The sequence below is a fragment of the Falco naumanni genome, chromosome 1 (genome assembly GCF_017639655.2).
Source record: "Falco naumanni isolate bFalNau1 chromosome 1, bFalNau1.pat, whole genome shotgun sequence".
NCBI classification, from domain to species: Eukaryota; Metazoa; Chordata; class Aves; order Falconiformes; family Falconidae; genus Falco; species Falco naumanni.
In genome coordinates this window covers 85,213,642-85,235,403 of record NC_054054.1, presented here as the reverse complement: position 1 = coordinate 85,235,403, position 21,762 = coordinate 85,213,642, and the positions used below count along the sequence as shown (strand labels likewise).

Sequence of the window (21,762 nt, the reverse complement as noted above, 5' to 3'; positions counted from 1 at the left end):
AAAAGCAAATAAACAAGAAACCAAAAATCTTCTTACATGCCATGATAGCTTATTCAGCACACTGTTATTTGATGTTTGTTCCAGACTTTATCTCAGTTTTAGTCCTATATGAAAGTCTCCCCTGGTTCTGATGTAATGTTTGCAGAAATTACATTTGGAATGAGATACAGTAGGAGGAAATATATCTTAAAAATTCAATGGTTGAAAGAAATATCTTTAATCTCTGTTGTTATAGGTACTAAAGGAGCTTTCAGAGAATAATAAAGCTATTGCACTAAGCCCCTTAATTCTCTATTGTTTAGTAATTTATTTTCCTGTTTTTCATTTTCTTTTTTAATTCTTCTGATATTAATTTTCTGGTTCTGTTTTCCTCTGCAGGCTTCACCTTCTTTTTCCCAGTTTGACATGCTGCATTTAGTGCTTTTTTCCCCACTGCTCCCTCTTTCTTTTTAAAGTCTCATGATTTTTTTTTTTCTTCTTTCTCCCTCCTTCCTTTCTGAGCCTGTATTCTGCTTTATATTCTCTGCTGTAATGCAGTTCTCTGCTGTCATGTCTCTGTTTCTATCAGTGTGGTCATGGAGGACAGTGCATGGTAGGTTGTAGAATGGCTGTGCCTGCTTTTCCAATGGATCCCTGCCTTAGACTGCTGCTTTTCTTGCATGACAACAGCAGCTTGTCTGATATTATCCAAGATGCTTTGTCTGACCACGGAGATAGCTGTGTGGCAAGAAATGTACGAATTACTAAGTAATTTGGGAGTGCATAAGAACATAGCTGGCTAGCTTTTTGTGCATTTAACTAGTTGCACTGTTCTCCTTTTGCTTTGAAAGTAACTCTGTGCAGTTAGAGTTTATTACTGGCATTGCTTTGTATCTTAAGTAGCTGCTGTAAGGGCAGTTGTAGAAAAAGAGGTCACCCAGATGGTTCATTAAAAACAGAAACATCATAGGAGGGGGTCAGAATGAGACGATGATGATGATGTAATACTGCTCTTGTGACTAAAAGTGACTCAAATGGAGTAATAATTCTTATGATATTTGCATGGAAACATTACATTACATAAATCTTTCAAAATTAAGTTGTTGCTCCTTATCAGGTGTTTATTTTTATGGCACAACTATGCCAACATGTATGTGCCTTGTTGCCCCTTGGGCTAACTGTAGTACATATGTATGTACTTGGAGACACCCTTGCTGTAGAGTGTTTATGGACATAGATGGATGGTCTGATCTAACACCAGTTAAGGCCAATGAAAATATTTTCCTGGGTTTTGATGCATTTTAAGTGATGAATTGGGTGTGTGTGTGTGCGTGCAAGGCCTTTCCCAAGATGATGCTTGATGGTCTGTGCAAAAGCCTAATAAGAAACCTGAACCAGTGACATTCAGCTATTGAGCCAGCCAGAGAAAGAACTTACATTTATGAGTTTCAGATGAAGCTCTTGGACATAATTAAGTGGACTTGATAAGCAAAAACAAACTGAACATGATGGTTTACGTATAAAAGATCTGGATTAAATTTAAGATACAGTCCTAGTACTGCAATTTGATGGCCCTAAATGTATATAGTGCCTGAAATGTTTCTTATGATTGCAGTGGTTTTGTTCACTTTGTGTAATAAGAGTAAAATGATAAGAAATGCTTTTTGATGGCTGTGATCCTTCATAGTCATAGAAACTTCAGCTGTAGTTGTTAAAATATAAAGAATAACAATAATTTGCAAAACTGGATAAACTGTGATACTGCAGAGGTCAGCGAATAAAAAAATGAAGGCATATGTTGTCTATATGTCTCTGATGATAGACAATCCTTTCTTAGGTATCTTTTTATTTCTATCTCATATAAAGCCCAGGATCTGAGAAAATAGTGGTTTATTTCTTTCTTCCCAGTAATACAACTGAAGGAAATCAGTTTGCCTTCAGATGGGGAGAGAGAGGGAACTTTTACCTCTGTGGTAGAGCGAAAGGGTGGTGTTATCTGGCCTGTGTTTTGTAGCAGATTACATGAATAGTCCTTTCTGGCTTTAAAACTGGTGAAAATTTCTACCTGCTGTGCAGCGTCTCAGTGTTGCATGTTGAATTCTGAGTATCAAGAGCTTGATATAGGATGAAGGTAAGAAAAAGCAGAGCTAGTTAGTGGAGAACTCAGTTGAGACCCAGACTACTGGAGTCCAGCAGAATGAGTCCTTGGTGGCCTTTGGAGTCTTCCAGTCCTGTCCCTCCCTGCCATATACAGCTATGCCCTCCAGAGGACCAAGAATGATAATCCTCACCCATGAGCACCCCTGGAATGGTGGATAATTGACAGATAATCTGTAAACTGCCATTTCCCATTTAAGTAAGGGTTGCTTCTGTCCAGAAACAGTTACTTTCACAAATCAATTACTACTGAGTTCTGCATGATTAATATTTACCAAAACAACCAGTGGGCATTTAAATGTTTTTAGATCTCTTTCCTGGGTCTTGAGTACATCTTGACTTGTAAATTTGTACTCAGATTCTGCCTGAATTAGGCATCTCTGAATCTCTTTGCTTGTCTCGGAAATAGATAAAATAATAGTTCGTTGCCTCATTTTAAACTTTTGCTTAGAGAATTCAGTATTCTGATGAATCAGCCTAACTGTTTATAAAGATAAAAACTCTCTGTGCAGATAAAATAGTAGGCTTTTGGTGGTGCTTCCTTCTTTAAAGAAGAAAAAAGAACCAGAGCAAAAAGCCCAGTTATTACTGAGGATGAAGTACAATTAATCGTATGCTAGGGTAAGCCGCTCATTCGCTTGAGTTGTGAGACAGATGAGTTTTCATGATGAAGAAATCTCATTTAATTTTTGTACTGGTTTTTTTTTCATGGCAGTAAATATGGAAATGGAGGCAATGCAGATGTGTCCTTGGCAGCAGATATTCCTAAGCAGTTTCTTCTAGATTGGTCTATATAGGGAATTATGTCCAAGCATGAAGATACAAGCAAACCTGGTAATGGATGTTAAATGTAAAAGGATACATGTCAGATAGTTCAAGTGGTAAACCATCTCACAATGTGGACCGCCTTCTCTGGGCTGACATCACTTGGCCAAGAGGGATTATGCTCTTTCCATTCTGTTTTCAAAGACTAAACAAGATTTCATTAGAAATTCTGCTGTATGTTAGAGTGGGGGGAAGAACAGAGCAAAAGGAGAAAAAAATAAAAAGGATTCATTCCTTTGAACTTGTGAAGATAAGAACATGATTTAATGAGGAATGAGAAGCATACTTCAGAAAGAAACCACAGCCCTGTAATTGGCATTGAGAAATATACTGTAATATCAGATAGTATTATCAGGGACAGTACATCTGAAAAAGATCCAAGGAAGAACCAAGATCATATATTTTGTAAACAGATTTTTGCATCTAAATGTACTGCAGTCTGCCACATGTTCTAAAATACAGATAATGATTTTATATTCTGTATATGTGGATGCTTTGGTGGTAATCTCTATCTGAAGAAGAATCTGAATCCGATAACTGACTCTGAAATATTGAACAAGGAGGCAATGGGCTATTTCTGTAACAAATTATTTTATGAGACTGGACTTTGTTTTAAAATCCCTGATAGGCATTTTTCCCTAAATTTAGATAGCTTTATTTTAGGCAGGTGTCTAAAATATTTGCTGATCCGTCCTTTAAAAATCTGTTTAGGCTATCCTTAGGCTTACACAGTGAATCCATAAGAAGTTGAGTCTGAGTAAGCAAACTACACGTAACTTTTGTCTTTAATATTAGTGTATTAATTTTCATTAACTGCAAGATAAATGTTGTCCAATCTTGTATGTTTTATCTTCTACTATTAAAATAAAGTAATCATGAAGCAAAAGCTAAAATACTGAATGTGAAAGCAGGTTTTGTAAACCGTAATGCCCCAAGGATGATCAGGTCTCGGGTGGTTTCATAGAAACAGGATATAGAAGCAGGAAGAACAAAGGCTGTATTCTTGTGACTCATCTTGCTTCCTTATGCTGCCTGCCAATCAAAGCCGACAGGCTTAGATCTCTCCAGCCACTGTTTCCTTCACCAGAAGGAAGCTCTAACAGGAGAAGACAGCCCAGGCCAGAAACATGCATCTGGCTGTGCACTTGTGTACAGAATCTGAGCCTACGTGTGGCTCCAGCTACTGCTGAGTGCTGCCAGTGTCACAGTCAGGTAGGCAGAGGGAGGCAGGTAGCCTCTGTGTCCATCTGGTGTTGAAATCCAGGCTGGTAATTTGGTTCTCAGGACCATCTTTACCTAGTGTCCATACCTCAGCATTTGGATGGTCACTGTCCTGACTAAACAGCATGACTGTCCCAAGGGCCTTTGCAACAAGAGTATTGTTGAAATTCAAAGTGGCAGCTGCTGCTCACACAGGGGCCAAACTCACCTGAGCTGCAGCGACTATTAGAAAATGCAATTTGAAGTAGCCAGATATTCTGAACTGACCATACACTAAAGTAGATCACACTAACTTATCAGACCTAATCACTCCTGTGATTGCTAGTAAAAAGGATGGGCTGTTTCTTTTGTACACTTACTGGTGATATTTTCTCAAATACAAATATCAGTCCCCCTTCAGCTATCCACTGGCTCGCATTTATCAAAGTGACAGCCAGCCAGCAAGCAAGCAAGCCTCTCAAAATGTATGATAAAATTAGCTGCGATCGATACTCCATTCAAAGTAATATGATTAAGCATACAAGTTTAGGTATAATTTCATCTCGCAGACTGCAGATGACTGTTTCAGAAGGACCTGATTTTTGCAATAGCCAGAAGAAGATAAGCACAGATCAGTTTACAGTTCTTGTTGGCCAACTACACTTACTAGGGAAATAAAATATTAAGGAAAATATTGCTGACACGTCTGTTGTGGGGAGACAGTTATAAGCAATCACAGACTTCAGGACAAAATAGCAGAAGTTTTATTATACATTTTTTTTTGAGGACTCTGAATTATGATGAATGCTGAGCCAAACCACTTTCAGATTCATGTTATTACTGGTACACATTGAATTTAGTGAGACAGAATGCAGTCTGGTATTTATAATAGGAATTATCACTTATAGGTGATTATAGCATACTGATTAATCTTACTACCAGTTGAGCAAAGAACTTGGGCAAGTATCTAAATTTCAAGTATTTAAGGTAGTATAAGGAAGTTAGTGGGACTAATTGGTTGGGAGTTACACTGTCTATATGTAAAAGAATTTTCCAGAGTTTGAGTCTACTTCCATATATGTGATAGTGATGTAATGTGATCTGCTTTAATGTTGTTTTTCCCTGATAGCTGCACTTGGGTCACTGAGATGTCTGCACAGGGTCACTGCTTCATTACCAAAAATTACTATTACATTTCAAAAATTTAGTGTAAAGCATTATACCATTGATGTCATTTTTTTGCATCATTAAGGTACATTTGAACGTGGTCTTGAATAAGAGAATGGTATACCACTAGCAATGATGATACTTATTTTCAGTGTGTAAGATCCAACCCTGCTTCTTGTGTGCTCTCTCACCATTGTGCACATGGGCCATTTCTTCTTTTAGTGCTCTTGTGTGTGATTGATCCTGCCTGGAGTGATCGAGCTCTGGTGCTGCCTAGTCATTGTCACCCACTGTTATAATGCTGTAATGCAATGTCAGTGAAGCCATAAATCAAGTCTACTCTGAAACAGATGCTTTCAGAAAGCTAAGCATCCTAAAAGTTCTGCACAGTGCACAATACAGACACCAGGCTGATCATCTCTTTCCAAGCTGATACAAGCAAGATGTTTCCTATTATAAGTTGGGGGTGGCTGCTGGGAGAAAATTTTCTGTGAAGATACACTCTTCGTGAAATTTGTCCTGTCTCTGTTTGATCTGTTACCTTGCCTGGAAGACCCTGTCCTTTTGGCTCTTTGATTGAAGTCCAACTGTGGGTCTAGGGTGAGGTGTTCACGTCCTGTGTGGAAGAGGGATTGGAAGCAATTGCAAAACAGAGTAATGCAGAGGGTTTGAGAATAAGGGGCTTGGCAGCTTCTGCTAGCAGCAAATCCTGAGTGTATAAAACTTACACAGGAAATGTCAGGAGTCAGTGCCATATTAAAGAAAGCCTGAACTAATCTTTCAATTTGGGCTGTGAGAGTGACTGTTTTACAGTGATGTGTGCACATACACAGTGTGCTTTTGTGTGTGTGTGTATAAATAAAACCTGGCCTCTGATTCTTGTAATCCCTTCCTACTGGAAAAAAAATACTGTGGTATTACACAGATTTTTGGTCAATTCAGAAGAAGAGTTGTATGTTAACACATTTCCAATCAATTGGTGCCAGAAACATGCATCTGACTGTGCACTTATGTACAGCCTTTAGGTAACTTGTATAAAAAAGCAACTACTCCAGGAGCTTTATCTCTATCTAGCAGGAAGGCAACACCCGTGTTATGACCATGGTTTTGTCTGAGAAGCGATCATGTTTTTATTATAGGCCACTTGGAAATGTTTTCTTCTGAACAAGTTTCTCCTGTTCAAACTACCATCTAACCCAGAGCCCAGTGATGCAGCTGCCTCTTGGGTAAATCCTATGAAGACACAGTTCTTGTTAGACTCTTTCATGTGTCCATCTAGGTTAAATTAATCAGATCTACTGATGTGTGCTGCCATCAGCAACTATATTGGCTTGGGCACGTCAGTGCATGGAGTGACTAATTAAAAAAAAATAAGCTGATCTCTGTTTGCCCTAAGCCAGGTTAAATTGTAAGTAAACTTGTAGACAGCAGGTCCTCTTGCTGGACTCCTCCTGACACTCAAGAAGCAGATGCTGGGGGTGACCGTCACATTTGTTATGCGTTTGGAAATGCAGCCATCTCAGGATGACAGAGCTGACACAGATGGAATTACATCCCTGTTCCCATCAAGCCTTATAGAGATGTGCTGTGGTGAAGGCTGCCAGTAGCCTTGAAATTGTACCTTGCTTTAGTTGATTCCTCAAAGCAGTCATTTCTGTTGAAGTGCACATCAGATTTGGGAGGTTTATATCCCACATTTTAGAGTCAGTGCTTGGCAAGAACTGTCGTTCTTAATTGAGGCAGTAATTGCTTCCTGGCCCTTTGCTGGTATGTTTGTCAGGTATGAGTTTGTTGTGCAGCAAGACTTTTAAGTGTGTTTAACTTCATGCTCTGCAGCTTGACTTCAAAGGATTTGCCCATAGTTTGGAACTACAAACTCCTTCATCTTCCGTGTCAGGATGACCTCGTTCTTTTGCTCTGCAATGCAAATGAACGGTGCTAGCAGATTGTTGGACACCGGCCATCACCTGTGCTTCAGCTGCACTTGCAAGACAAGAGAATGCACACTCATCTAGTCTCTAACATGTGTAGACATCTGAAGGTTGATGTGTACTGCATGTTACTTTAAGTACCTCACAGACGGCAACTGTGAGGATCCTTCTGACTGTACAGCTTGATAAAAAATGTTACAAAGATGGATTAATGACTAAGTGTTCCTTTACTGTAGCTGAACAACAGCCAGAAAAATGGAAGGTGGCCCAGCATTCACATGTTCCCTGAGAGCTTGTTTCTTCAGAGCATAGCTTTCCAAATGCTACCGGAAAGCTGATGATGACTTCATCTAAAGCATTGTAAGTGGCAAAGTATTCCACAAACGAACTCATCATTTTAAAAATCAATAGCATTTAAGATGTGTGTTCCAAACAGTGACAGCACTAATCTGAAAGTGTTCCCTGATTCAGCAGCTGAATGGAAATAACCATTAGGGAACAGGATGCTTCCTACTGTTCCACCCACGCCTTTCTCATTTTCAGAAGTAATTCATGTTCCTTCACAGCTGGTAATAGCAATGAAGTCCTCTGTGTCTATGAATTTCTGAGGCATGAGGAGAAATACTGAGATAAAGAATCAGCAGCAATGTGACTGTGACAGAGGACTACCAGTTAAGACAGGAAACAGCTTAGCTTTGGTGTTGTGCAGGTAGGATTTGCTTGCTCTTGAGGAGAATATGGTGAAAGGTGGGGCTTGGGGCTTACAGGCATTGGTTTGAGCTAGATTTTGGAGTTAGACAGTGCTTGGGTTTAGGACTGAGAGGAGTTATTGAGTAGGGCTTATAATTGGGGTAAAAGACAGAAGGTGCCAAAAAAACCCCCTAGCACGCTCTTTAGTGAAGGATGCCTGATAGTGTGGGGTGGCAGGAGCTGACAGGTCTATCTGGGCAGATTTTGACCTGGGGCTACAAGGTGTAGCAAACATCAGCCTGGGGTTTGGACTACCAGGGTAATGGGGACTGAAAAGTTAGGAGAAAGCAGTAAGTTGATCTAAGACTACATTTAGGCAGAAGTTTCAGGACACGATAATAGACGGAAGCTTACTGTATATGGGGTAGGGGCATCTAGTTGAGTAATCTGTATTTCTTGTTGAGTTTTGAAGGAGCATTTAGGCTATGCTAGACTAGTTGATACCTGCTAGTATTTTCTTGCTGTATTAAATATGGGACTGAAAATGTCTGGGTCTTTGTTAAAATTCATCATTCATGTAGAGGTCAATGAAACAATTTTTTCCAAGGGCTACAGTAATTCAGCTCTTGAGAACAAAAAGGGGTGGTCAGTCTTAGAAGAACATCTCCATATCACAGTGAGTTTTATGTAAACTATGTCACTTGCTTTTTACCGTAAGCTGTGTTTGTGGGCATGGCTTCTGTTTCTTCCCTTCCAGACTGTTGTGCACTGCTCTTGGCCATAGGGTGCAATTCTTCTCCACCACATCAAGCTTTATGGCCCACTCATAGAAATAGATTTAACAGTAGCACAGACCTAAATGCTACAGCATTATTGCAAAGCGATCCAGGCTTCCGAGTCCTGTTTCAACAGCCTTGTAAGATGTTTGGCTAGACAACAACCTGCAAGCCACCAGGGTAAGTGTAGAGTGCCTCCAAATCTGGCTCAGTTTCAGATGTAGTTTAACACTGATTTCAGCTGGGTGAAATTCTCTGCAGGGATCTGCAGCACGCAGAACCTCAGTTCAGGCTTTTTTATGCTGCATCACGTTAGTTTATCTGGAGAAAAGTTGTGCTCTTGGTCCTTTATGTGTTCGTTGATTCTTTCCTGACCTCGATGCTCCCCCATTACTCCCAGCATCTGGCTTTAAGAACAAAAGGAAGTTTCATCATTTCAGTTCAGCTGTGGCCAGAGAGAAAGATGGACTACAGATTCAGGGAAGAGCAGACAGAGAAAATGAATGTGCATTTGTGTGCACACATTAAATTCTTAAAACACAATAACATAAAAAAGCCAAGGAGAAAACTCCAGGCAGAAGGAAAATCTTTTAACTACTAGAAATCATTCCTGTAGTAATCTCCATCATAACAAATCAATTTCTAAATTCTGACACTCTCTTCCTTCTTCATTTTTAAAGCAGTTTGTTCATGCAGAACTATTCTATCTCACCTGCTCTGCCAAGAGCCCCATGTGAAAAATGACCCAGGAAAAAACACAACATTAGAATGAAATAAACCAACAAATTCTGTGGGAAGCAAAGACTTCTCTTACCTCTTGTATACAAGCCTCTTTTGTACTCCTGCCACACAGGTCCACAGCTCTTTATCTCCTGGACACTGGTGAATACAGTATTCTGTAATTTCCAGAAAAAAAACTCTACCACAAAATGCTTATTATAAGATAGAATTGTCTTCATCTCTGTTCTTTAAAAGAATTGTTTAGGAAGTCACTGCTTTTACTGCTGCTTGCAGTAGGATTGAAGTGTTGTCAAGACTTTGATAAGCTATGTCTACACAATTTCACTACAGAGTTTTGTTTCTTGATTTCCTTGTGCTGGTTTGCCGTGTCCCAGTTGTGTTTAGAGAATCTGTTTGCTCTTGGCAAAACTTCCCCGGGCGTTATTTCCCAAGTGATTCCAGCACAGCCTCTGAAAATGTGTTGGAGGAAGGGCTACAGATTCTGTCTCTAGAGAGAGGTTTGATAGGAAAGGGCTGGTACACATCCAGTGAACATTGTTCTGAAATGCATCCCTTTTTACCTGACAGGGCCCACCTCTAAGTCTGATGGCAGCATACCCTGAATGAAAAGCTGTCCCGTGGTTTGGAGCTGCTGCATCTCGAAGGCAGAAATCAGGCAAACAGACCCACAGATGAGGGCCTACCTGTTGGTAACTAATTCCTTGCCAGCTCAACAGTGCAGTCCCTTGAATTGTATTTGGATGCAAGGAAAGATTAAACAAGGTTTATCAGCTGTTGTTTTTTCTCCATATGGGCTTTAAGTACCTTAAGAGACTGTTTGTTACTCTGCCTGTACAGCACCTAGCACAGTGTTCCTTGACCTTAGCAGAGGTGCCAGTACTGCCAGCAGTAATCTCCAGACTAGTTAGGAAGCTATGCACTGGAGCTCAGTGCTCCAAAGGTCAAGAACCTGTAGGACATTTTGGGACTCTGCTCTTCTAACTGCCAGTCGTCTTCCTCATCATGCATAGGGGGCATCTATTTGACACACACATAGCGTGTCTTTAGGCAGTTCAATATAATTTCAAAGCATTGTATGCATGTGAATAGGTTTTGCTTTTCTAATTACAGAATTTTGATGCTGCTTTAACTGATACTGAAATCCACTCTAGCCCAGATGAGGTATTAGAGATTGGGTTTAGAACAGAAAGTTGGTGTCCTTAATGTAATGATGGACAATCCTAATGCACCATTATTTTCCTTATGCATCGGGCCGATACTGTATGCCAGTTGGGTGATCCTGAACACTCGGTAACTTATTTTGTAGTACCTTAGTATTAAAAATGTATCAGGAAATTTGCCTTTTCCAGGAGCCAAGTGTATTTCAATGCCTTTTGAACCAAGTGCATTACCTAGTCAGCAAACAGCATGGCAGACTAAAAACAAACCTGTTCTGAGTTCAAAGCAGAGTATCTACATTTCACCTAGGGTATGTGAGTCAGCATGAAACCTGAGTTTTCTTGATGTTCATCTAAGTACTGCTGTAAAACACTGATACATTCATATTGGTCTCCATAGTACTGTAGTAGCACATATAAATCACCTACTAGAGGAAACTCTTTTTTTTAATGAATGGGCAAGCATATGAAACAAACTGTAAGATTAAACTGTATCTCTGTCCCACTTGCATCCCTCTGACTCTAGCCTAGCTTTGTAAATGGCTTATACCTTACAGGCAAGGGCTCTTACAAGCCAGCAAGGAGCCTCCCCACTAGATAGCCAGGTTCTTGCAAAACATCCTTCATTTGGGAAAGTCAAGCAGTCTAAAAGATCAGTGAAAGCTTGCAGGGTGGGTTAGGCAGCATCCTGGCTGGAGGTACTGGCAGAAGGGATGCCCCAAGGGCGACTGCTGATGGGATCCCACCTCCAGACTTCTCCAGCTGGAGGGAGTGGGGATAAGCTCAGCTGTCCTGCTGAGGCTGCATGCAGCTCTGTGCATGCCTCCTTTGGGGAAGTATCTTTAATTCCAGAAGCATCTGTGCTTGAGGCTTAAAAGTCTTTTCCTCTTAATGCTGGAAATTTACAGTAAAAATGAAGTCTTGTGAACCTATTCCGCAGCCAGCTCCAGCTTCCTGGGAGTGCGCAGGCACAGAATTCAATCTGCCTGAACCAAATGAGACAGCAGGAGCCCTGAGAGCAGAGAAAGCCATTTAAAGCTCTTCTGCTTATATCTTTCACTGCTGAACTTGCTGTGGGGGTAGATGTTAATTTAATGAGTATTCATTAAATTATTTTACAGTAGCTCAGATAGGTCCCAGCAGGTTCCTTGAACATGACACAGGATTTTGTTTTGTATTGTTTGGGCTTAATTAATTTTTCTGAGGGAGCGTTATAGTCCTAAAAGAAGAGAGTATAAAAACAATATTGGACAAAACTTTCCGGAGAGAACTTATGCTTATCCCTACCTATGCTCCTGGTATTTTTAGGGCAATATTTAAAATGTATTTTAGCTTTCAACATTCCCCCCCCCCCAACTTTCTAACTAAATTGTTTTTGAAATGTTAAAACCAAAGAAAAATAGTTTTAAGCAAAAGCAGTATGTATGGCATAAATGAATTTGAAGTTAATCAAGATTTGTTTGGGGGTTTTGCCTGTAAAAAGCCACATTTCTCTTGGGCTCCATCTGGAACAGTTTTTCACCATTTTTCAGATTTCCTACAGATGCAGAAGACACTACTGTCAGTGTGAGCTGGGAGGGATTAATTCCACCCAAGATGTACAGTTGTAAGTGAAGTGTGACACCTCTAGCAGCAGCAATTAAAAACAAAAAATAAACTATTTGTCTGGAATTGAAGCCCAGTAGAAAGGGGTGGGGAAATGTAGGAGATTTGAAACAAAGAAACTACACGAGAGTGGTCACAGATCATGTTTTTCAAGGCAGTTCCTAAAGACAAATAACTAACATTATCAGAGAAGCCATCTTGTGTTAGCAGTAATTGAGGACTAATTAGCAGCAAGGATAACTGCTTGCACCTCATTCAAGTCCCTTAGTGATCCAGTCTTGGTAAATATGGATAATAAGCAGTAAAATATTTACGATTTTCAGGGTTTGGAAGGCTGTCAGTGGACTTCAAAGGGAGGTCCCTCTCCAAGATGCAGCTGTGTGCTCCAGCACACCCAGCAGCGTAATGCTCCAGCACCCCTCCCCAGACACTCGTCTCACTCATGCCAGGAGAAATACAGGTGTAACATGTGAATTCTGCTAAAATGAACAAGCCCTCTAAAAAGCCGTAAGGTCCCTTTCTTGGATGGTGTGGCTGAATTCACCTCCTCAGCTACTGGATGTGTGTTACTCTCCAGGCTCCAAACCATCCTCTGTTACAGGAGTAGAGCAAAATAGCTCAGGTCTTTTTTTGGTCCTGCTGTATCATCCAATGCCGTATCATTGAATGAGAAAGCTCAGATCAGGCACAGAGTGAACGAGCAGGATGTGCAACAGCTAATTTTGTTTTTAAAAAAGATATTTTTTCCCCCCTTATTTGGACTAACAGCTTATCAGTGTGTGTCAGGCCTGAAGAAATGGAACACTGTGTTACATGGGTTTACATATAAATTAGCTCACATTTTCTCAGAGACAGAATGGACATTTTCCAATAGTTTAGCAGAATTTTCTAGTGATTGAGGTTTTGAAGGCCAGTGCAGCCTCTGCAATAAGAATACTTGCTGATGTTAGAATTCTGTTTTTATTGGGGATGAGGTGTGGTCTAAAGGCCTATTAGCTGAACTGATGTGCAGCTGGCAGGTCAAATCAAAGGCAAAATTATTTAAACTAACTCAACACTCCATGGTACATTTATTTTAGGGGAATACAGAAACAATTTCAGTTCCTTCTGATAAATAGCGTGTCAGGTTTGCAAATTATATTTTAAAGGAAATTTTGGGTTAGTATTTCCAAGCTTCCAAAGCAGTCAAGGTGAATCCACCTGAGGTAGACTTCATCTAATAAACCGTGGGGAGGAAAATTTTAAATCATGTGTCTATAGTGATGAATTTTGAATGAACTGAGGTTTCTGATGGACAGAGCCATTGAAGATATTTACTCAAAAGCAATTCAGTAAGTAAGGACTGCGATGAACTTCCTCTGTGGATGTGGACATATTCTATATTTTGAATCATTTCTAAAGTGCCTAATCCTGTGATATAAAATATGGTAACGACAGAGTGTAAACTGCCTGCAAGGGCCATTGCTCAGTGCTTTGACCTTACTGTGGATATGAGCAGCTTATTTTACTGTGATTGATGCCAAAGGTGTCCAAGAGTTACAGTACAAATGTAGCTGGGCAGACAGAGAGCTGTGGTGAGAGAGGGGAAACTGAGAACTTGGTGGGGATATTTGCTGAATCCCAGGCTGAGGCACATAATTCCTCAGTGTTTCTTGTGTGGAAGAACAAGGCTGTTTCCAGAGGGAGGCAAGAAGACCTCCAGAAATGAGCGCAAGAATGTTTTTTATCACAGGTCTTACATGCTCAAAATACGAACTTCAGGTGGGTAGCTTACTTTCCTAAGAGCATGGGCAGTACTTGCCATAAGCCTGTGTTTCTGCACAATTTAATGACACTGTAAAAATGTGGTTTACGGCTAACTTTCTTGGCTCTGTGTTACTCCCCAAAACAATGCCTGCAGGAAACTGTGGGGCTTTTTTTTTTTTTTTTTTTAAACCAGACAATGACTGCTCTTGATTTTGTGGTTGAAAATCTCCTGATGCCTTTTTGTTTGTTTGTTAACTGAAACCTCAGTGTTTTTGCCAGTTACAGGAAGGAAGGTGTTTCATTTCTTGGTTTATCAAGCAATTTTATCCACAGCTGGTTTGAGTTGCCTGCTTCCAACACTTCTGGAATGGAACTGGGATCTGCTAAAATTCAAGAAGATCTGATGCAAGCAAATTATAGTAGGAATTTAGTGCAGTGATGTTAAAATAAATGAGTAAAGCATTGGTAATGAACTCCTAACTTGTGGACACACAATGGTTCTCAGAATTGCGGATTGTTTTCATACTTCAATACTTTCTCCATTATGAAGCAATTAACTGTTTCCTGTTGTCTTTTAAGAACAAAAGCATTTGTTTCAAATGTGACATCTTCCTCTCTTCCCAAATATCTTTTTGCATTTTCTTAGTCTTTAATGTTTTGGATGAGAGATTCACATTCTTCATAGCGTCACAGGCACATGAATAGCTGATCTGAATTTTCATGTATTCAATTTCTTAGAGCATAAGTATTGTTTAGGGTTGAGTTCTTAGTTTTTTCCAGTAAAATTAATATTAGTTTCACTCATCAGAAGCAACTGCAGAAAAATGGAAATGTCTGCATCGTCACAAGGTGGTGTAGATTTAGTAAATTATTTTATTTATCTTAAATTGTGGTGGTCTTTAATCATCATAATAAATCTAGATTAGCAGTGTAATATGCTTTATAGAGTTTGTCACATCTTCAGAGCATCTGTTATATTTTATAACTGAAAATGCTTGACTTTGCTGTCTAATTTCAACATCTTTCACTTCCACTGCCTGCTCTTTGAACTAATCAACAGCAATCAAAAGGGGAGAGGAAACACAGTATATGCAGAAGGAAACAAGGTGCTGTAATTCAATCCATCCTTGGAGAAACAAAAAATTGAGTGGTACTTACTCTGATGGAAATGAAATATGATTTATGTTTCTTAATACAACAGCAGCAACAACAAAAATCCCACAACGAAAGGGTCATGAATTTGTTTTTAAGATAGATTTGTATTGAATTGAAACACGCCTTCAGTGTTGGGGGACAGGAAAAAAAACCTGATGCAACACTTCCTAACTAAATATTTATTTGTTTGTGCTCAGCTACCGTGCTGTTATGAATATTATTAGCCAGAGTGAGAAGCAGGTAATTTTAAAAGAAAATATAAACTGTTTTCCTTAGGTCTTTCATGAAGTCCTTTCATATTCTCTGAATGTAAAGGACATTATAGATACTGAATATTTAAGACTGATGATTTTATTAAATGGAGTTTGGAGCATGAATTAGTAGAAAAAACTCTTTGTCCTGTGTATTTTAGACTGTAGGGTAGCCCTAAAATCTAAAGGTGAATTTCTGGTCCAGCTGAATTAATGGGCTATTTTGTCATTGACATAATAGGGGCAACAGTTCAACCACTGAGTCTTTCACAACCAATGTGCAAAAACTGTATCTAGATAGTGCATGCTCAAATAATTTGTAGCATTTTATCAAAATGCATCAAACAAGTATGTACAGCCCTATTTTTATTTGAACTTTGGTTTTAATGACCATACAATCCTTGAGATTGCCTGCAACAGAATTTGAAGATGCAAATCGCATACTTAGATCTAAGAGATGAAGAGGTGAAGAACCTTATGCTGTCTAAAAGGTGCAGCAGAATATTTTCCTGAATTAAATCTGGAAGTTTATGTAAAGGTGTGAAAATAGAAGTTTCAATTAAATAATCAAGCAAAAATTAGTTATTTTATGAATGATGTTAACAATGATGACAGTTCTTATTTTGTGTAGTCATTTAAGCAGCATGTAAACAGACTTTTGAATAGCTTCTGCTGATCCTTGTACTGGAGTCATATTCCAGAATTACATAATTCCTTGGGCTTTTTTTGTTTTCAGACCCTCTTTTCATCGGGACACAAGCTAAATTGTGGAATTTAAGCACATTGATTAAAATCCATCTTTGCTGCTTTCCATCAGTTTTTCAAATGTAGCCTGTTGTTTTTTCCTTGTAAATCTGAAAAAGCTCAGACTTTGTCATTCCATTCTTTAAGTCTCTCAATGACATGTAACTTTGGTTTTAAGAAGAGACAACTTCTTCAAGAAAAATTCATAGTTATCTTGACAAGGCAGAACAGTAATCTTTGAAAGGCTATTTCAAAGGATTTGTCAAACACACTCGTAGCTGTGTGGTTTAACCGCCAGCCCATTCTGCTGTGGTTCTGGGTTTGATTTGCTTTTGGGGATTTGCTTGTTCATTTTGTTGCGGGTTTGGTTTTGGGAGGTTTTTCTTGTCATGTTTTTTTGTGGATGTCATTCCCCCTGCCTCCACCCCACCCCAGTTGTACATTGCAAGAAGACTTAGACTTAATTTCAATAAGAGCTTAGACTACTATTGGGAGATTTCTATTCCAAGTTTCATTTTAATTGATTCAGAAATGAGATTTGAACTCATCTTTGCCACCTCCCAGGTTCAGTAGTTTCTGTTCTAGGTGCTTTCATTATTTGCTGCATTTTTGGGGTTTGTTGGTTGAGGTGTTTTCCTCAGAAAGAAGCAGAAGTGTGTAAATCTCAAAATTTTACAGCATGAAAAAATTTATTTTTGCCCATGACTTCTACACGATGTTCACTCTTGAAGATGAGTTAGTCCATAATATCCATTTCCCTACTGACAAACTGAACAAGCCTTTGGTTTGAAGTGCTGTGTATATTACATGATGTGACCTTATCTTAACACTCACCTTTTACTCTTTCAATCAAAAAAAACCCCCACCATCTGTTGGCACGAAGCTTTACTGGAAATACAGAAGTCCTACTATAAATTCAGCCTTTATTTTTTTTATTTTTGGTTGTTGGGGTTTTTTTGGGGGTGGGTGGGTTGGTGGGTTTTTTTTGTTTGTTGGTTGGTTTGGTGTTTTTTTTTCTCTGCTTTTTAATGCCAGAAAGCTTTGAAAAGACACTTGGAATCTACAGGGGAGAGATAAATTAGACTCTAGCTGACATGACTCAATTTTAAACTACTGAATATTTTACAATTAGATTAGATAATGCTAGGTTACACTAAGCATAGCATCAGACTGTTTGGGGGGGGTTTGTTTTCAGATGCAATTTGAAAATTGAAACCAACAGCCCAAACCATTGAATATTTTTAACTCAGTTTGTGATTCTGCATCTTGCTCAAAACTGCTGTAAGACTTTTCTGCAAAGTTTGGAAAAGTTTGACCTTTCCCAGCATTTCGCACAGCTGATCTCAATTTCATGCCTTGTTGATTAGGGTTCACCTTATTCTCCAAGAGTAGCAGCAAAATAATGCAGAGACCTTCCTTGGACTGACTGCTTCCTGGCTTATGTCGACAGGGTGGAGGTGCTGTCTGTTCCTTCTGACAGTGGCTACAGGTGGTACATCCTGCAGGCCTCTCACATATGATGTGGCAACACTTGATCGTACCGTTTCCTCTGACCTGTAACAGTCCTGCTTGGCACTTGGTCCTCGGCTGGGCATTCTGCTGTTTTCTTTCTAGTACTAGCACGCTGAGTACAGCTGGTCCAATGGAAATAATCATATTTATCATATTTCTGAGAAGATGCATTTAATTAAGTAACTGAAGATGATGTAGCTGGAAACATGTATCACTTTGATCTGTCAAATATGTGGTCACATATGTTTACGAGGCTCAAAGCAGAAGCGCAAAGCCATATATTTTGCAGTCAGACAATACAGGTTTAGTAGGCTGAGACACATCGTAGAGCATTGCTCTATGAATTCTTTTGGACAGAAAGAGGGTAAGGGCCAGACATCTGCTGACGTGGATCAGTGAACTGAGGATAATTCTATTCTATTTTTTATTTTCATTTATTCAGTTTAAAATAGAAAAATGAAAGTTTATTTTGAAAATCTTTCTTGACAATGGCGAAATCTTACAAACTGGAGAAAGATGCCTGGATCTTGCAAAGAAATGTTTCTTTGCAGCTATGTTGTGCCTTTAGGGCACTTTTGAGGTTATGCTGTGAGATAAAACTAATGGGATCTTTACTGGCGAAGCTTTGCTGTTGCTCTGATGTTGTGCAAACAGATTGTATACCACTCAGTCACATGCTAATAATTACTTCTCCACAAATGGTGATTCATTTGATCTGTCTGTTTGCTAGATACTGATCTTCCTCCTTCTTTTGAGAAGGGGGAGTATATTTTTCAACCTTAGGATTGTGGTAGATGCAGAAGAGGCTGCTGAGTTGAAGGTCAAACAGTGTGCGTGTGTGGGTTTTTTTTCATTCTCTCTGCAAAAAAAAAAAAGTTGTTTTAATATTGAGCTGCTGCAAGGGCCTTGTGCCCTTTGTGAGGTAACACCTTTGTAACGTGTGACATTGAAGCCATTGCTTCGTTACTGGAGCACAAAAATTGTTTAATTTATATTTGTGTCATTGCAAGTGCTCTTCAAAACAGCAACCTGGAAGTATGTAAAAAACATATTTGCTTCTAAACTGATATCAGGTTTTTTAGTTTCATTATTATTTTAAACTCTCTTGGGTTATTACTTTCCATAGACTGAATTATTGCTGCTACCAGGAGTTGGGTCCCTGGGCTTTTTCATGCTCCTCTTACCAATAGGAGTGCAGTGAGAACAGTGTATGTCTTGTTGCAGGGTTAGAGCTGTGATTTCAGATCTGTACCCTCTTAGCCCACCTAAAATAGGTATGTGTGTTGCCTGGGAAGTCTGCACGGCTGGCTCTAATTCATCTGGTGCAACACCCTCCATGCAGAGCTGTCTGGCCTATTGGTACTGGGATGCTGTGTCAGCATGGGCTGATTTCAGGATTTGTTGTATTTGTGGTACTGTTGTACGGCACCTGTTTGCTTTGCACAATTGATTTAGAAGGGCATGGTGCCAATATTTTTGATGCCAGGATACAGCCTCTTTCTGTTCTTAAGAGTCAGGTGTGGAGAGAAGACAGGGATTCCAAGGGTTTGGTTTTGTTGCAAGCCTTGGCTGCAACATTGCTCTCATCACGGGCTCTGCTTCTCGCTACAAGCAGATGAACCTGTATGAATGGTGGGAATGGAAAAATCCCAGTGTCTTCGGATGGGAATTTTAGTTCTAATGTTATGTTCCATCATTAGCAAATCCAAGTTACCAAAGTGTGGTAGTAGGATATAGACCTTCATTTATTCCTAGATTTCCTTTGATATAAACTTTATTTCATGAAAAAAGGTGAATGCATCAGGAAAACTACATGAGTGTCTTTGAGATTTTTCTATTTTGTGAGACAGGTAATATTAAAATATTTTTAATGGATGGTTAAACTTAATGTGATTAATAGAAGATCACTTTCATGTTCTGTGGTTAGGAAGATGATATATATGAAAAAGCGGAATAGAAACCCTGGGGAAGTAATCTTTTCTTCCCAGGTTTTTCTTTTCTTCTGCCTCCTCCTTTTTTAGTTTCTTTTTATCCCTCCCATTTTTTTGGGGGGTCACTTTACTGTCATTTCTTTGCTTTTAGGGAGAGATAATTGTGAAGAGAAAGAAGTTTAAAATTAAGACATTTCAAAGTTTGCCTTCTATTTTCTAAGGAAACTCAGACTGCCTGTGTTTTTCCATTTCAAGTTCTATGCTGTGCTGTCCCCGATAAGAGACTTCAGTGGTTTCAATGTACACCAAATTATCAGCCTAAAGCAAGAAAACTGGCAAAAAAACCAACTCAAGGCTGTCTTTTAATGGAAAATGTTTGTTCCTTTCTGCTGTGATTCTCCTGTGACTGTGATCAGGAATTCTAAGGATTGCGGTACCTGCCGGTAAACTGGTGCAGATACACATGTGCACAGTGGGAGAAAAAACACTGTGTTTGATCTAAGGGATCAAACATTTTGGGGAATCATCTGATCTCTTTCCTTCCTCCACATTTTTTTTTTATTTAAAGATGCATCCCTAATCAGGCTTTGTCACTGCTTTGTAAACAGCAAACCTGTTAGCAATACTGAAAGGTAAAGAGGTTGGCAAAGAAAGAAGAGGGAGGTTGTTTTATATTGATGTTTTAAATATTTGTTCTAGATGTGTGCCAGACCACTTGCTTCTGACTTGGAGGAAAGGGACCCCAAACAGTAAGTGGTATAGAACCAGAGAAGTATTATGCAGGTTGCAATCCTTGTTTATTACATTCCTATAGCATGTTACTTTGTTGGGAATATAAAAGCTGCTCTTTTGGGTCACAGACCTAGTCCCATGTTGTTTCCTCTCTGACAGTGGCTGATGCCAGCTACCTCCAGGTAACCCTTGGTGTATAGGAGCAGTAAGACACTCAGGGAAGCACTTTTGCAATTCTGCAGGCTGAGCAGTAACTCAAATGCTTGCCCAGAGTTGCCAGAATTTGGGCTGAGATTATCATTCCTTTGCAATGCCTCCCTTGTGATTAATGAGATGTCTATGTGTTTGGTGAGGATAGGCCTGGTGGCAGGGTTCAAAAATGAACTTGTTCTTGACTTGTTCTTTGTTTTCCTGAAATTGTAGCAATAATCTCGAATTTGAACAACAGCGTATTATCTGCTCTTTCAGATTTTTTCAGAATTTCTCATGATGGAACAACTTTCAGGCCAGCTCTGCCCAATCACTGAGTGATGGAACTGAACGATCAGGAAGGTGCACCCTGATGACACAATGCACCTTTCAGTGGTGCTGCTGTAATGTGGATTAGGCCAGGTAAGGTACTAACCACTTCAGCCACCCTTTGTGATGAGGATATACCCACTGCTTGGTTTTGCTGTTGTACCTGCTGCTTTCTTCTGCCTGACTTAGAACTGAAGTACCTGGAGCTGAGAGGTGAAACCCACTCCATCACCAGGTTTTTGCTGTAACAGTTTGCCTAAATATTCTTTCATAATAATGTTAAATTCTTACATTTAAACCCACTTGAAGAAAACTTGGCCAGCCATCCTCCTTAAATGAAGTGTTCCAAAAACTTGCTGAGAAGGTCAGCAATTATACTTATTCTTTCCAGTTGGCTGAATGACTCTGGGCTTATGTGGCTTCATTGCAGAGACAAAGGTGGGGTTGTGTGTTATTGAGACTTTATATCCCATCAGCCTTTGTGTTTTGGTCTGCAATACCAGATTAGTAGTACAGAGCTGGACCTATCTTATGAGTGCTTTAGAGAGGGCTTAATTTTATCTCTTCCTTTGCAACAATTTTATTTTTACCAATGCTTCACCTAGGGCACCTGGTGCCACAGAAACACAAATAAAGAGCACTGTGTAGTATTCTGGGTCTGTTCAGTAGACCAATGAGAGAGAGAGGCGGTGCAAAAATTCCCATTGAAACAGCTATGCTGTTCCACGGAATGGTTTTGCCCAGAGCTTTACACCTTCCCACAAGTTACCAGCACTCTGCAGCACATTCTTGAGGTACCTTGTATTAATAACATGTATTTATGATGATAGCTTTTTATTTCTCATCTGAGCAATGACTATTTCCACAGCCGTTAATGCATCAGGACTCTCTGCCAGTGTGAGGTGGGGTTCACATTCTGTCCTCACAAGGAGAGATTTAACACA

The 21,762-nt window shown here is 39.5% G+C and overlaps 1 protein-coding gene across 1 annotated transcript in view; it reads left to right on the top strand.

The window, feature by feature from the left end:
- The window catches only part of GALNT9 (polypeptide N-acetylgalactosaminyltransferase 9), a 323,797-nt gene that overhangs the window by 86,676 nt on the left and 215,359 nt on the right, over positions 1 to 21,762 (top strand). The window contains exon 2 of the mRNA XM_040602335.1: positions 20,768 to 20,911. The gene's annotated coding sequence lies outside the window, so the exon portion shown is untranslated. The remainder of the gene's footprint in view (positions 1 to 20,767; positions 20,912 to 21,762) is intronic.